This window comes from Ischnura elegans, chromosome 1 (genome assembly GCF_921293095.1).
Source record: "Ischnura elegans chromosome 1, ioIscEleg1.1, whole genome shotgun sequence".
Lineage (NCBI taxonomy): Eukaryota > Metazoa > Arthropoda > Insecta > Odonata > Coenagrionidae > Ischnura > Ischnura elegans.
Window position 1 is genome coordinate 8,943,245 of NC_060246.1, and position 17,068 is coordinate 8,960,312.

The 17,068-nt window shown below is 38.1% G+C and overlaps 1 long non-coding RNA gene across 1 annotated transcript in view; it reads right to left on the reverse strand.

Annotated features, from left to right (window-relative positions):
- Positions 1–2,080: 2,080 nt before the first annotated feature.
- The window catches only part of LOC124155326, a 390,208-nt gene continuing 375,220 nt past the window's right edge, over positions 2,081–17,068 (reverse strand). Inside the window, exon 7 of the long non-coding RNA XR_006864171.1 lies at positions 2,081–2,161. This is a non-coding gene — a long non-coding RNA (uncharacterized LOC124155326). The remainder of the gene's footprint in view (positions 2,162–17,068) is intronic.

A 17,068-nucleotide genomic window follows, 5' to 3' on the forward strand; every position in this document is an offset into this window, starting at 1 on the left:
CCGCAACATCGGTTACTGTGATGTCTATATCACTTACAAATTTAGCACTTAATTACAAAAGGAAAGTATTCACCGAGAAAAAAAATTGTTAAATCTGTATTCATATCACAGTCAAATCATCAATTCGCATCAGTTCCCTTAATGTCTATTAAATGTAAAGTTATTCATTGCTAATGTAATTCATTAAGCGTATTCATAGATATTGAAAAATATTGAACCTATAATTTTAAAATGAATTCATCAAATAATACTAATTTTTTACCGTAACATGACACATTATAAGTGTCAAGGCTACAATGCGTTGGTGACTCGTCACAAAATAGCTATTAAATATATTTAAAATATCTTTTGATCATGATAAAATGACTGAGCTTAAATTTCTAAAGAAAACCCATTTGCGTTTACAAAATATATAAATTAACCAACATATGACTCTCGACCTGGCAGAAAGTAGCTTCGTTCTCAGAGAGATTCTGACAAAGAAAAATCGAATGAACACAATTAAATAAATACAAATTACTTGCGTGTACATTAATGGTACCTTTTCATGCAGTGGATTCATACTCTGGAAGTCCAAAAGAGAAATTACATCAAGAAGTTTGCATAAATATATTTACGTATCGAATAAAATACTTGAAAGAGCTTGTTCAACTGAAACCTGGCTTTGTTGAATAATTTTCTCAGTAGGCTAACAAATTTATAACGATTTTCCAAAATAAGATTAAGATTGATTATTACCATACGTGCCGACATGACTTGGTCTACGAAAGGAGTTCAAAATCTGAATTTGAGAGAGAGAGAGAGAGAGAGTCACTGAAGCATGTGAACATGGCGGGCGACGGCAGGTGGGAAGGAGGGGTGGTGGAGGGGAGGGGGACGGCCTCAGCCGTCAGTTGCGCCGCGTCGCGCGAGCCGCATCGCTTAGCGCCACTCTTGGCGCCAGGCTGCGCGGGCCGCAAAGCCTAAACGGTGAAAGATACGCAAAAACCGACGAAATTTTAGCCCAAAGGACCATAACTTACCCTGATTACCCATAATTTGACATTTTTTTGGAAATCGTATGATAAATTAAGGGTGTTGGTATTTAGGCGCCCCTCGCTAACTAATTATTTAAACTTTTTCGAAAATCTTTTTTTGCCTACCCTTGTATACTCAAGGGTCATCGAAATCCGAGTGACGATTTTGGAATTTCCAAAAAAATGTTTTTTTGGGACAGCCTAGTGGTAGATGGTGTCAGGACACGCCCTTAACCTGTTAGAAGATGAAAGTTTCGTTCTATTACAATTAAAGCGAGTGTTTTGAGTTGACTACGGCGCAGAATAATCCTTTATTTTCGAGAATAACATATTTTAATGGAAACTTTTCCCTCGAATGGGTTAGGAACACAGTCCTATTACGTGGAAGTGAATCACGTTACTGTACGAGTAATTGACACTCTAGAATCTTTCCTAATTGGTTACTGAATTATTAAACTCGTTTGCCTTGCGCAGAGGACAAATAGATTAATAACTGGCCCCAAAAAATCAGAAAGCAGTTATTTTACAACCATTATTCTTTCAGTCAACCTACCATGAATTAACAGTAGCCACAGGCAGCAAATATTCCTCATGACTATAGAGCCCTTAGATTTATCTGTGATACAAAATTTGTTGCCTAAACACTAATACTGAGAGATTTAGAAACACAGAAACACAAAAAAGGTAATACAAAACCTCATTCGAAAAGAGTCGCAAAAAAAGCTCAGGAAATTATAGGTCAATTAATCGCTTTTGATTTATTTTTATGCGTTCATATTGATAGGCACTTCACGGGGAACTTCCATGACGGCTCAGTGATGGCTGATGGGTAACCGCCAACAATCAGAGCCCCAAAGTTTTGCTATAATACACTTCCAAAACGCTTTCGGCTGACATCGTTTCCCCGGAGATAGCCTCGTCTTTATATAGATGAACCGTTTTCTCACATCTAGGCTAACATAAGAGAATTTACCCCCCACTAGTCCCTTGCATCAGTGTCGGTAGGTGCTCTACACAAGCGTAGCACAATGTCACAGCTACTCACATTTCCCATTGAGGCCTTGGTCGATGGAAACGACATCTATCCGCCCGGGACACTGCTAAGTTCCTTCCTCCGCGCGTCTTTCCCGCACATTCCGGAATTCCTTGTTTGAGAGGATACCGTTTCAAAAAATTTGAGAAGACGTGTGCTGAGAAACATCAAAGCCGCGATGCGATTTTGTTTTCTTTCACCGATGGAATTTTATTTCCTTACCCACGGTGAGAAAGTTTAACAAATGTTTCCACGCGATGGAGGGATAAATCTGCCGTTTAAATATGTTATGTATAATATACACGTCACCTGATAAATAATTAGCGGCCATTCAATGTGAATTCAGGTTCATAGGTATTTTTTTTTAACTTTGGTGCACTAATGCGTCGATTATGATCAAATTAAATTTTCATCCATTGTTCGATAGTAAATTATTTTTTTTGGGTTGAAAAACAAAACGTGTTCAAACACAAAATAGGAAATGCGTTTGAATTGAAATGTCATGTGATATAAAAGGGTAGCTTCCTTCATCAAAGAAAACGAAAGGCATTGATTGCAATTCGTTACTCGCCATTAGTGTATTCATAATATACAAATTATTTGGTTTTAGAAATCACAGTTCTGACGAATGGCAATGGTCAATTTTAACCGCATTTGAAAAAGGCCAGATTGGCGCCCATGCGATGCCACTCCACGTGACGTCACAGGGACCTAGTGTCTATACGAGTAGATAGGAGTTTTACATCATCTGAGATTACCAAGGTCACCTCACACGGCGACAGCGGGAACCAGAATGACGTCGCGCGGGTTTTTCCCAGCATTCATACTTAGCCGTTGCGTTTTCGCGCGCTTGAAAAGTTTCACATTTCATTTAATCGCAAAAAATAGATATCGTCATTTAAAAATCTAAAAGCGTGAAATTTGTGCTCCAGGAGTAATAATCTTTCAATTTAGGCAATAAAAAAATAAAAGGAAACCACCCTATTCAATTTTGAGTGTTTTTCTTCATGCTATAAAGAGAAGAAAATTCTTATCTGGATGCAGGGACGTTTTTAAACTGGGTCAGCTTGGTTAGCGAGGTGAGATTTAGGGAAGAACAACGAAAAGACCTCCCCATTCAGGTAGTTCATAATAGAAGCGAGAAAAAAGGTTGGAGGAAGGAAAAAGTGAAGCCGGTCTTTCGTATAAAAAATATGCGTTTAAAATATACTAATGATGGAAAATTAAAGCACCAATATAAGCTGCGAACGGAAGCAATCGAACCAGAAAGAGAACTAAAACTGGGTGAATTTTTCACCGCAATTTTTAATCATTGCCTCACCTCTTTCACTTTGACATAAGAGCTCAGAAACAATCCTTCTAAATACGAGTAATTTTTGGCTTCCTAATACTCTTTAAGGCCTTTCAAGTTCCTATTATTCCTAAATAACACTTCTAAAGATATGATAAGTACGTGGAGTCTCTCTGGGATTTACACCGGTTTAACTCCAGTTTTATACCCCGTTTACACTACGCACGTACCAACCTCGATCGGAACCACGGCGCGTTTACACGTCTAAACGTTACCATCGTAATTGAGTGCTGCCCTCGTTGTGGAATTATGTCAGGTTACAACGGAAGACGTGACTGCGTAAGGAAATTGAAATCCCGGAAATTAAGAAGCAAAAGAATATTGATGTTTTCATGTGCTGAAACTAATGCTAGACCGAACTGTCGGTAAAACTTTAAAGAATGTAGGATTCATTATGAGAATCTCTCCAAAATTTAACAATATTCTTGCGATAAATACAGCAGATATATCACTTTCCTTCGTTCCAAATTAGAGTGAACTCTGTTGTCGCTCCATTTTGTTAACTGGTCACCTTATTATAATATCGAATCAATCCGGCTTGAACGTGAACAAAAATAAATTTCTCAAATAAAATAATTACGAACTAGGAACCTCACTGTCCAATTACAACACTTCTTATCTTCAATCCCTTGTCAGTTTGAAAACCTTTGCACGACAGACGATCCTCCAGCAATGCCTTATTCCTCTACAAAATTATCAATTCCTATTTAGATTGTTCCTATCTCCTTTAAAAGTAAAATTTAATGGATCCCGTCATAACTATACAAATCCTCACCTGCTTGTTATCATAGAGCAAATTATGCCTTCAACTCTCAGCTATGAGGTAATCAATCAATTGATCAATGTCCGATGGTTGACCATCAACTATAACGTATTATTTAATTTTTTAGAAAAAAAATCATCTTGCAGGCTGAGTGATCATTAGAAATTGCAAAATGGTCACATATCCATTCTAAAAATGTTTTCAACTTCCTACTTCTACTATTTGAGCGCCATTAAACCTTCTCAGAAGGGCAAGCTGGTAATTGTTTTAACGAATGCAAGATAAACTGGATACCAATCCTTCGAAAGGAAAGAAAACAGATTAAATTTGGCTTAAATTCGATTTTCATGAAAATTAATGCAACCATTAACGTCCTAAAGCCAAAATGATTTTCAACCAATCAGATATTTAATTCTTTCAATTGTATTCGGCTCAACTATGTGGAAGTTAGTACTCAAAAAAGAAAAAGAGACTTCGTTGATTTCCACAGATTTATTTCTTCCTTACGACATGTTTAGAACCATAGAGGTCATTATTAATTACAAAAAACCAAAAAAGTTTCTTTGTACTTGATAATGACCTCTTTGGCTCGAAACATGTCGTACGAACGAAACAAATCAGTGGAAATCAACGAAGTCTCCTTTTCTTTTTCAGATATTTAATAGTTTTTCAAATCCTTAAAGTGTTACTGATACTAAGTAACCTTTAAGTGTGTAGTATCCTTCATAATTTTTGCATGAAAAAGTTCAGGTAAAGACTAATGTTAAAGCAGTCCCCAAACTCGAATATTATGGACGCAGACGAAAATTTGTGATGCGTCGCGAATGAGGTCCTAATTACAATTTACTTGTTTTTTTTTACCACGATGGGCTATACATATTGGGAAAGGAAGGGAAATACTAGCCTCCAATGAAAATGAGGGCCATAATTGCTGTGTTTATCCTGAACTAGAATGAAATAAAATTACTTTGTTCTATTCCACACTTTATTTTAAATAGCACGACCCAGGCTTCAGTATCTCATGCTATCATCAGGTATTTGGCTTATATTCGATTTTCATGAAAATTTATGCAACCAATGACGGCACGATGACAGCATGTCAATCAATAACATCCTGACGATAGCATGAGACGCCGAAACCCGGGTCGTGCTATTTGAAATAAAGTGTGGAATAAAAAAAAGTAATTTTATTTTATTCTATGATGAAGCAGTTCCACAAAGTAACGCCTGAGACCGTGTCTTATATTTTCCTAAACTCTTCAGTATCGGAGATAAAGTTCATTGCTTCACTTCCAAAACCCTATTTCTTGTTTACTTTTAATTGAATCGCGTTATTTCAAAGAGGGAGACGTCAATGGAAATTCTCCTATCCGCGCAGTCAAAAAGAAGGGACTCCTGTTAGCGATCCCAATCTAACACACACACAAACGGGGTAGTTGGGGTAAGATTCAAAGTGAGACTGGCGAGGAATGAGAAACGAGGTCAGGAAGGAGATAATGGCGAGGAGATGTTCTTTTGAAGCGGCGAGGAGTCTTTTCAACGGGAAGACGGAGAGTATCACCAGTGGAAATGGAAGGAGAGAAAGCGTAAAAGTGAGTCGTTTAAAAAAAATAAGAGGGGAGGGATCCAAACAATAGCCAGAGGTCTCCATGGAGACGAGGATCATCTTGGAAGGGATGAGGGCGATGGAGAGGAAATGAGAGGGTGACCGCTGCCGTTTGGAGTGGAGATGTGAAAAGCATTGTTGCGTCCACAGGAATAGGGAGGGTAGAACCAATGAATTGGAAGAAGCTGAAAGAAAAAAAAAGACTATCGGGAAGGCTATCAAAAGTAATATCTAGGGAGAAGGAGATAGAAAAAAAGCATACATCTTGTATAACTCTGTGGAAAAACGAATGAAATCTTTTTGGGCTTCAAGTGGTGGAAATGCGATGCATCCATGATGAACATAGGTTAAAAAATTGTAATTTCCACATTCTGTAATAAAAAACTCAACTACCGACTATTGTTTTTCGACACTGTCATTTTGTAAGGCAATGAGACAGACACTCTCTCATGTAACTAAGCCAAGGTTGGAGGAAGGGATGTATGGTAGTGGAGTTACATCTATATTTGAGTGTGGAAATAACAATTTTTTGTTCATATTTTATCATGGATCTTCGTAAAATAGAAACCATGCGCAACGCTATATTTCATACGCTTTCCTTTTCTCGCGCAAATTGTGCGATGAAAAAGCTTAAAGATGAGTTTGATAAGTAAATGACAACTAACTTGGTGTGAATAAAACCTTTTGAAACACGATGGCGATGTAACAGGTGAGAGGCTGAAGGGGATTATTTGGTTAAAATTGGATGATATTGGTATGGTGTGGTATTTGGAGGAGGCGACCGACAGCTGAGGTTATTTGCGCCATAAGAGAAGGAATATAGAAGGAAGGAAGGAATATGGAAGGAAGGAATATGGAAGGAAGGAATATGGAAGGAAGGAATATGGAAGGTAGGGTGGAGAGAAACCCGGCGTCGGCATTAGCCTGTTCTTAACGAAAGGCACCAAAGGGACCACGGCTTAACGTCCCATCCGACGGATGGAGTGGTGTCCTTGAAATGTTCTCCACTCAAAATTCAAGCAGGGCTCGGGCAGTCTCTGAAAATTCTCTGCCACCGCCGGGATTTGAAACCGAGCCCACGGGATGAGAAGCCAACATTTTAGCCACCACACCAACCCGTAGCCTAGTAGTAGTAATTCCTACTGTAGCAAGGAAAAAGCAGGATATGGATAGATGAAAGAATTCTCCACATTTTCAAACTAACATATTAAATTTATCTGACAGCCCAATCTAAATTATCATCAACACATATAACGGAAATGACAGCTTCAATTCCTTTTTCGGAACTAGATGTTTGAGGTCCTATTTCATTAAATGGCCTCCGATATCATCGGAAATGGAATTAAAGACGAATGAAGGAAAGAATGGACAGGAAGTACACTTCGCCCACCGAAGCATTAGGCCAATCATTCTGCTAAAAGGTCTGCTGGAAGGAAAACCACACTCTTGAGAAGCAAATGCAACGAAAACAAGGAATAGGTCGTAGCGCTAAGGAAGGGAAAAATTCGATTGGGTACGGTTGATAGGCCACAGATCGAAGCGATGGAACTAATGGCAAGATAGGGGAGGGACCCTCTGAGTCTGCCTGCAAGGCCAACTGCAGTGATCCTCGGGGAAATATTTTTATTTCCGGCCACAACGGAAAGGTTTTCGTTAACAATCGAAACAGACGGAATGGGTGAGAATGGTACACGAATACGGCGGAAATGAAGGCTGCATCATCAAGGATTAAGGAGTGTGCACGATCCTAACTTGGCCTGAAAATAGGAAGACGACTCTCACGAGCGTAAGGTTCTTAAGCAAAGGCTAAAAGTGGTTCTGCTCTAACCCTTTACCGGTGACGTGCGGTCTGAGAGACCGCTGCGTTTCTAAAATTATGAATATTTTCAAAATTGCTATTTCAAAATATCTACAATCCTTCTGAGCCTCATAATTTTGTTTAATAAGGTGATGGCTCTCTTAAAATTTAACGTTCCTATTGTTTACATCCGAAAATTCGCAACTGAATTTGAGTAGCGGTCAGTGAAACCTCACGTCACTAAATTGGAAAAACCAAAAAACGTAATGCTGGTGGAAATAGTCCAAAAAGTTGTTAAAAATAAATTCCTAGTGATTTTTCGTGAATAAAAATAGTAATTAATAATTTTTAAGAAAGAATTTTTAGTTGCATAACGTGGATAATTAAGTACTTCATTAAAAAAAGCACGATAATAAAAACAACTCAAGTGTTTTTGATATCAGTTTTTTGATCTTGTTTCATATAATAATTTTTACTGAAAAAGTTGGTTCGTATTGGGAATGTAAAATATTAAATATGAGTTGTATAATAGTTGAGAATTCAAAGAAACATTAAACCAAACAATGAAAATGACTTTGCAACGTTTTATGAGTTTTGGTTTTATTGCGGTCTCCCAGACCACACGTCACTCGTAGTGTAACGAGAATTGCACGTCACTGGTTAAGGTTTAAGGCTGAGCTGAGAGCGAACCAATTGGAATTTGGCTCGAGAGAAATAAGGTGAAAAAATATTTTATATGCGCTATGTCATAAAAAGGAATTCTACTTCAATTAGTTAGAATTTATATACAATGCATTTTAATGCTGAAAGGATTAACGATAAAAGTTCATGCATATAAATTTCATTCAAATCAAAGGATATAATCTGGAGTTAGCGCACAACCAGGATAGAACCATATATGGAGAATAGTTTGACTGCTTTTTCTGAGTTTACTGTAAAATGTTTGAAGAGGCAACACAGCGTCTTCATATAAAATTGACACGACTTAATATAACTAGTTCCTAAATTTATTTATTGGGAAGAACAAATTGTATAACAAGCATACATAAATATTTCAAGCCTCTATAAGTACTGAGAAGTTGATTACTGATAATTGCAGGCCAAATATCTTGATGCATTCGCAGCCGAAGTCTAAACTCTCCACAAAATGAAAAAATAAAGGATAAACGATCAATTCAAATTTTTTCTCGCTTCATTTTTTTCCGCATGAAAATATTCTTATTTGTCATTAGAAATTGAAAAATATAATTGGCTGTATGATGGAACGGGACGTCATTAATCAACTCTTCATTAGTAATTAATAATGCAAAAAAAAACATCCAGTTAATGATGGAAAAATATTGACACTTGGCGCTTGAAAGAAATTTTTGCCCATGCCTAGGGCAAGAAGAATTTTGTTCAAGATTTTTTTACCCCTTTAAGGGATAGAACGAAAGTAAAAATGGCGACCGGAGTCGATTTTTCATTGGATGCACCCAAAATTCTGAATTAATAGAAATTAAGAGTCAGAAATACTTGTAGTAAAGAAAGAGGGCGTGGAAAAGGGAATTCGCAGAGTGCAAATTGAGGTGTTTTGTGCGATATGGAACGAAATGGTCATTGTTGATGGGGTGGAGGAGAGAGACAGGTTCTTTGCCATGGAGACGATGAATCAAGAAATTGGTTCGTTGAAAGGCTCTCCAGTGGAACTAGTGAACGAAGTGGAGAGAGAGGTGGGTGGTCGGGAAGCAGACGAGAGATGACAAATGAAGGGAGGTTTCCGTGATAGCGAAGGAGAGAGTTTTGATGCAGGAGAGGCACGAGTGATTTCGTACTCATAACCGCTTCACATCAATCTCAGTTGTCACGATTCTAATTACCTCCCCAACCCTTACTTTCCTGGCTTATTGGATGGCTGAAAATTCATTGATATTTATTACAAATTTGATCAACCTTCCTTCTGTCTGCATCCCCTCCTCTAGCACTTCCATACTTACGCGAACATCTTTTAAGTAGGAATAAAAAAATACATTGACGTTGTCATGCCCTTCATATATTTTAGTGTTATAGATTCTGATTTTTTCTTAAGTAAGTCAGCTAACTCTTGCCCTTTCTCAACACATGCTCCCACTCCTTTCTCAAATTATGGGTTTTGGTTAATCTATGTAGAGAGACAGCATTTGTCTCACACTGGTTGATACAATTATAAAAGCCGCACATTTTGCTGCTCATGAACTTCTCCTTCTATGTTTAACCATCATAACGCTGCTGATGTTCGGCTAAGAGAGAAATACTGGCATAGTGCTGGCTGGTTATCGTTTCACACAAACGAACGTACTAACGCAACCGATCATCTCTATTCGGCCATGACACCTAATTTAGTGCTGCCACCTGGATTCCATTCCAGATGACAATATAATTTGGCTCACAGCTTATATTCTTATGAGCCGAATCCCATATGCCTGCCGCGTATTCGACTTGCGGCCTGACGAGTGATAACCCCTGGAAGCAATTTTTCAATTTAACTCAAACTCCCATGGACAAACTGATATCGTCTGCGTCCTTGTAAGACCGCAAAGCACGAGTTATACCATCGAACCAAGCGAGAAATCAACGGATCAACTTTAAGAAATGGTATCGGCAGCCTTCTCTTCCCTGGTAACAGTCTCCAAGGCAGGGATCTCTTATTTTCCCGTTACAGGGTGATTCGCGGAGATTCGCATCGGCAGAGAGAAATGACCGCTCGCCTTTTGATATCCTTGTTAGACGAAGGCATGAGCAAGGAAGTTAAACAATCTCCATCTTTGGATGCCCTCGTTTCTGAACTTTGTGGGTGTGTTTTAAGACCTTTTCTACAGAAACTACTTTTATGTTCGACATTCATATTCGGATAAGTTTTAAAGAAGCATTTGAGAGTTCCAAACCATTGGATATACTGCCAAATTTCTAGCATCATCAAAAGTCCACTGACACCAGGATGCTTCAAAAATTAGAGATGCGACGAATGATAATAATAAACCTTCACACTTTATAAAATATCATATTATATCATAAATTCCCTCATTACGATTTGAACTTGCTATAATAATTGTAATTTAATGCTAAGTTAAAATGGCATATTTGTATAAAATTTCATCTCTGAATTGGTTTATAAATTGACTTGTTAAGTTACGTGTACATCACTGTATCTTTTCTTGCTTTAATAGGATGGTTTCCTTTTATTTTTTATTGCCTAAATCGAAAGATTATTACTCCTGGAGTACATATTTCACACTTTTAGATTTTTAAATGACGATAACTATTTTAAGCGATTAAATAAAAATTGAAAATTTTCAAGTGCGCGAAAACGCGACGGCTAAGTATGAATGCTGGGAAAACACCGTGTGATGTCATTCTGGTTCCCGCTGTCGCCGTGTGAGGTGACCTTGGGGTGAGGACATGTGCGCCACTGCGATGCAGGCTGCTAGCAGGTAGCTTGGCTTGTCTTAAATAAGGATTATTAATACCTTATCAAACGAAGGAAACCTTCCGACCTTAGGCAGTTTTAATAGGTGATTATTAAGAGATGTTTCTGGCCTTTTTTCAAATGCGATTAAAATTGACCATTGCCATTCTTCTAAACTCGGATTTCTAAAGCCAAATAATTTGTTTATCATGAATACACTAATGTTGGGTAACGAATCGCAATCAATGCCCTTCGTTTTCTTTGATGAAGGAAAATACCCTATTACTAGACCTTAGAGAGAGCAATGGCGATGGGTCCATCAGTTCATTCTAACTCTTGATCTGATCCATGAATGTAAAATAAAACATATGCATGGATATCATCGTTAATGAAATGCTGATCGTAGTTGAATTTTCAATTGAGAAATGTGTGCTTGGCATTTAATGAATCATTTAATAAAATAAAGAATGATATACTAAGTCTTTCCCTGATTATAAAAATAAATTACACCATAACCGTTTGACATAACAACTTTTTCTGGGACTATATCGGGAACAGAGTCTTCACCACACCAGTTTCTGACGACAACGAACTGAAGGCTGAAATACAAGCTGCTGTGGGTACTGTGAAGGAACGCATGTAAGAAAACACCTGGTGGAAACTTGAATACCGCTTCGACATTCTCCAAGCTACCGAGGAGCTCACGTTGAAGTTTGATAGCGTAAGTGGTCTTAAAAAAAAACTAGTAACCCTGACCTATGTAACAGCATCAAAATAAAATTATAATGCCTAACGTTTATTCGGTAATAAATTTTTACAAGCAGGGATACATTTTATGCTTACCCTGTATAACGGTGCCGAAACTATGATTGGAAATGAAGTGTCAGTGTGGAACGTAGAAACCGAATTCCTCGATCTTATTTCGTGGCTCCGCAAAGCAGAGCTGAAAACGTTAGAGAAACGTGAATCTTTTTAAAGTCCCGAGGAAAATTTTCAACCGAGACATGATGGTCGATGTCGGATTGCCAACTCCTTCCTCGCATCAAATAACTAAGAAGGATTACCTGGCAGAATGTGGAGGCATCTTACTACCCACCTCAATACACCTAATTAAAAAAATAAAAAACTACCTCAGGATTATTCAAAGGAAAAATTATTGCATACGGATGGAATAATATGTTGTTGGTAAATGATTTTGCAATCTTATTATAAGAATGCGCCGAGAACGTAATCCCAATCATTATCTCAAAACTGAAAATTTTCACTAAACTGATTTCACGGTAAAAATCATTGTCTTCAGTGCACTCAAAATAATGCAGTGATGCTATTTGATATTTGTTACATAATTATTAATGATCTATAATAAACACCATGTGGAAAAAAATTAATTAAGCGTACTAGATTGTTCGGAGGCAATAACAGACTATTGAAATAAAATCTGTACCTTCTTTCAAAAAGAATTTAAAGCGATAATTTCCCGTTACGAAAAGTTTTGGAATCCATTCTCCTGGCCACTCCAACGACTGCAATGCCTTGTTAGGTGAGTTTGAAGTGCCTCGACTGCCTGAATTCACATTTTTTTCGACATTAATATCGTGGAAATTCATGTTGCGGTACAGACGTATAAGAGGGATCTTTTTTTTACAACCCCTCTTTTCCGCTGCCTCACTCATATTTTTCACGGCCAACGAGCCAAGGAAAAAGAAATTTTCTGAATGGCGTTTTTTCTCGTAGTGGGCGAGTCCACAGGCGGAGAGGGAGGGAGAGAGACGTGTGAAACACATGAATGTCGGCCGAGATTGCGGCTCCACGGTGCCATGTGCGGATACATTCGTGCAAAACAAAAGACTCTCGACTCCAATTGGCGTCAATCCAACTACGTCATACACTTTTTCCCCCTCCCTCACTTCTCGTCATTCTTAACCACAAAATGTCCACGCCACTCCACCATCTCGAGCTTATAAACATGCATTCCCACAGGCAAGGTTCCAACAGGCTCTCTACTTTCCGAAAACCAATCCCAGGCTCTTCTGAGTACATGACTTAATCGCGGAGTTCCCGAGTAAAAAATCCATTTTCCTACAAAATTTCGAATACCACCACGCGTGAGTTTCATATGTGCTTTTTAAAAAAAAGAAATATAAAAGCACTGCAGAAACAAGTGACTTTGTACGCAGTCACGCGCACGGGTGCAACGTTAAATACACCAAAGGATGAAGTTAGCCATAAAAAAATATTTGACTTAGCCGGGATTCAAACCAAGTTCGCTGTGAGATAATTTCGCTCGCTTGGTGGTGGAACTGGTTCACACGCCTGACCGGCAATCGGGAGATCCGGGTTCGAATCCCGGGTAAGTCAAATATTTTTTCATGGCGAACTTCCTTTGGTGTATTTAAAGAAATATAAAATATTTTTCATATTTTCTGAGACGAACACAAACTTAAGTCAAATATGGCACCATTATATGTACTCAACATATATCGGCAAGATGACAATTTTTATCTACATTTAGTCGCTCGTATTAGTCGTGATTAAAAACAAGGAAAATGAGAAGAAAGTAGTTCTCTAAAGTCGTGAGTTAAATAATTTCATAAAAAACTTTACTCCGATGCCTCAAAATGGAAGTGAGGAATATGTTAAATAGCGTTTTGGATAATATTGCTATGAACCTTTGCATATTATAAATATCAATTTCTCTTTCAAGAAATGGTTTTACGTGAGAAACTCAAATCAACCGTCTAAACGCAATGTCAGGCTGTTTTGCAATCGAGGGATTAGCTTCACATTTCCGCGCCTTCACGATGATCTTCTGATAATCACAAAGAGAGTTACACGCAGTGTCAGTATATGTTTCTTAGTTTAACACTCCATCGGTCGCGTCACATTTTTTCAGTTTTATATTACGGATTTTGCTGATTTGCAGATGCTAAATTTATTAAAATGAAAAATTCGTAGCAATAAGACGTATATCCATAATTTAATGCTTTAACTAATTGTTACTTTAATTAATACATGTACTTAAAAACTTTACTATGAATATCACGAAGATGTAATGTAATGTAACTCAAGTTGTTGCGTGGCGTCTACTCTATCCCTGAGGATATTTTTTTCAGAGAAATGATTTTTTTCAGGTTTTAATTCAGTCCCACGTGTTAACGTGAAGTTTTTAGTCGCTATCAACAGTTTTGAACTTTTCATTCGCAAGTTTTTTGTATTTTTGTATAGCTGGGTGGTCCGTAAATAAAAACTTGAAATTCGTTCAAGGTCGATAGCAATGCCATTTGCTCCAACCAAGGTGTGCTGGTGGTGAGTGTATGGATGCAAATTTACAAAGATGCCTTAACTGCAAAAACGCTCAACAATCGCTCACCGAATCAAATCCGCTCATCTTGTACTTCTTGTATTATTAAAATAAGACATTGCAATATTTCCACTGATTTTTTTATTACACAACGCGTTTCGTCGTTACATACAACATTATCAAGTGTGACAAGTCTTAAATAGCTCCTCCTTATCTTGGTTCTTGAAGGGAGGTGGTAAGGTGGAGGATGGGGATTAGGTGAAGAGAAGTGAGGATATTGAAGGCTGTGGGTGACTGCTCCTCTTCAGAGACCCTAAAATACGACCCTTTCCCCTTACAGCCTTCAATATCCTCACTTCTCGTCACCCAAACCCCATTCTCCACCTTACTCCCTCCCTTCAAACACCAATATAAGGAGGAACTCTTTAAGAATAGCCACACTTGATAATGTTGTTTGTAACGACGAAACGCGTTGTGTAATAATAAATGTCAGTGGAAATATCGCAATGTCTTATTTTAATAATATTAAGAACTTCCACCATATCGTGCCCAACATCATACTAGTACCTACTTCTACGGCTACTAGATGAGTGGATTTGATTCGGTGAGCGATTGTTGTGAATTTGTGCGGTGGAGGTATCGAAATATTATACATGGATTTAAGTGAAGTGAATTTAAAGTGCTTCCAAAGGCGAAACATTTGTGAGATACATCAGCGTAGGTCCAAACGAGGAGCTGCGGCAGCCGCTTTTTTTGCAACTCAGAAACCGCCAAGGTGGGGGCAGACATATGGGATGCAGCCCACCGATAAAGAAAACCTAGGATAGATAAGACAAACTAATACACCGAGTAACAAGAAGCACTACAATAGGGTGGTTTCCTATTATTTTTTATTGCCTAAAGCGAAAGATTATTACTCCTGGAGTACGTATTTCACGCTTTTAGATTTTTAAATGACGACATCTGTTTTTCGCGATTAAATGAAAAGGGAAAATTTTCAAGCTCGCGAAAACGCGATGGCTAAGTATGAATGCTGGGAAAACCCCGTGTGACGTCGTTCTTGTCTCCGCTGCCTCCAAGTGAGATGACCTTGGGGCGAGGCTTTGAGCGCTGATACGACGCAGGTTGCTAGCAGGTAGCAGAACACCCTGCTAGCAGATAGCGCTTGGCTTAAATAAGGATTATTATTAATACCTTATCAAACGAAGGAATTTTTCCGACCATTGGCAGTTTTAATAGGTGTTTATTTAGAGACGCTTCCCTGAGCTCTGTGCCTCAATGCATTGCTAATGTCAGAGGATGTAAAACTCCTATCTACTCGTATATAAACTAGGTCCCGGTGACGTCACATGGGCGCCAACCTGGCCTTTTTCAAATGCTGTTCAAATTGACCATTGCCATTCGTCTACACTGGGATTTCTAAAACCAAATAATTTGTATATTATGAAAACACTAATGGTGGGGTAACGAATCGCAATTAGTGCCTTTCGTTTTCTTGGATGAAGGAAACTACCCTATTATTTAGAATTATATTTATCACTGTTATCAAAGATATTTACGGTAGCCTAAATCATGTCTCCGAACGGAAATTCTTTGTCCGCTTTATGAGCTTTCCTCCCTTAAAATATCGTCGGTGGAATAAATACCAGTGGCGTTGATACTGCCCACACACACACAATAGAAGAAAACGCTCGCTAAGACGATTTATTAGAAGGGTTATGGAGATAAAATAAATGAAATTTCGTATAGCCTTAGGTGGAATCCGAAGAATCTGGACTAGCGATGGGAGGGAAGGGAAATTAGAAGCAGCGATATGAGGAGACAGTCTCGAGCGAAAGTCTGAAACTGGGAAAGGGCGGAGGATGGTCACATCGCCCGGAGGACCCGAACGGAAATGTGCTGGAAAAGAATCTTACAACGAATTCCGATAACCATTCGAAGCTCCTAAAGAAATATTTACCTGTTCATAAGAGAATTTCACCTCATTTATTTTTCCAATCAAGGATTATTTTACACTAGTGAATAATAATAGACACGGTTTGACTCTTGGCGAGAAAAGCGTTATCATTACCACTTGGGTTCCGCCAGAAAAGGTTTTATTGCCACCTCTTCATATTAAATTGGGGCTAATTAAGCAGTTCAAAATCATTGCAAAAATATGGGGATTGCTTTAGATATATATGTACAAAGTTCCCGAAATTGTCTGAAGCAAAGTTAAAAGAAGCAGTTTTCACTGGCCCCGACATAAGAAAACTTTTATCTGATCCCCTCTTTCCACAATCTATGGGAAAAATCGAAAAAGAAGCATGGGATTATTTCAGAAATGTAGTGCAGAAGTTTTTGGGCAATACTAAGGATCCCGAATATAATACTATTGTACAGCGCATGCTGACAGCGTATGAAGCTCATGGGTGCAAGAAGAGCTTAAAAGTTCACTTCTTATATTCCCATATTGAATATTTTCCTGAAAATTTGGGTACCTACAGTGAAGAACAAGGAACAAGATTTCACCAGGATATACGTGATATTGAGAGACGTTGACAAGGAAGATAGGATTTCGGTATGTTAGCGGACTACTGTTGGATGCTTAAGCGAGAAACCAAAGAAGGAAACGTAAAACGAGTTCGGAGAAGCATCAAAGAAAAGAAGAAAAAGGGAGGGAGAAATAGTAAACAATATTGTGTATAATTTTAATAAGAAAAATACTGGTTGATGGGTTTTAGTAAATATGATGCTGTGTTCGTTGTAATAAATAGTTGATTTTTCTCATTATTGT